Source organism: Penaeus monodon, chromosome 22 (genome assembly GCF_015228065.2).
Source record: "Penaeus monodon isolate SGIC_2016 chromosome 22, NSTDA_Pmon_1, whole genome shotgun sequence".
NCBI lineage: Eukaryota > Metazoa > Arthropoda > Malacostraca > Decapoda > Penaeidae > Penaeus > Penaeus monodon.
The window spans coordinates 4039742-4039970 of NC_051407.1; positions in this window are offsets into that span (position 1 = coordinate 4039742).

The window sequence follows — 229 nt, forward strand, 5'->3', positions numbered from 1 at the left end:
CAGTGTAGCGAAACCTGTGGCTCGATTTTAGGTCTATAAATAATTATAAATTATCAACGCCTACCCATCATATGGTGATTAGGATCTCGCCACAGTGGTTAAAGATGCCTCATTAACTCGCCAATCATGAGGTGAGGTAACGAGCGCCGTCATAATGAGGGAGGAAAGGGACCAATTATCACGGTCACTGACCAGGAGAAACAACTTCCTCGCGAGAAGAATAAGGTTG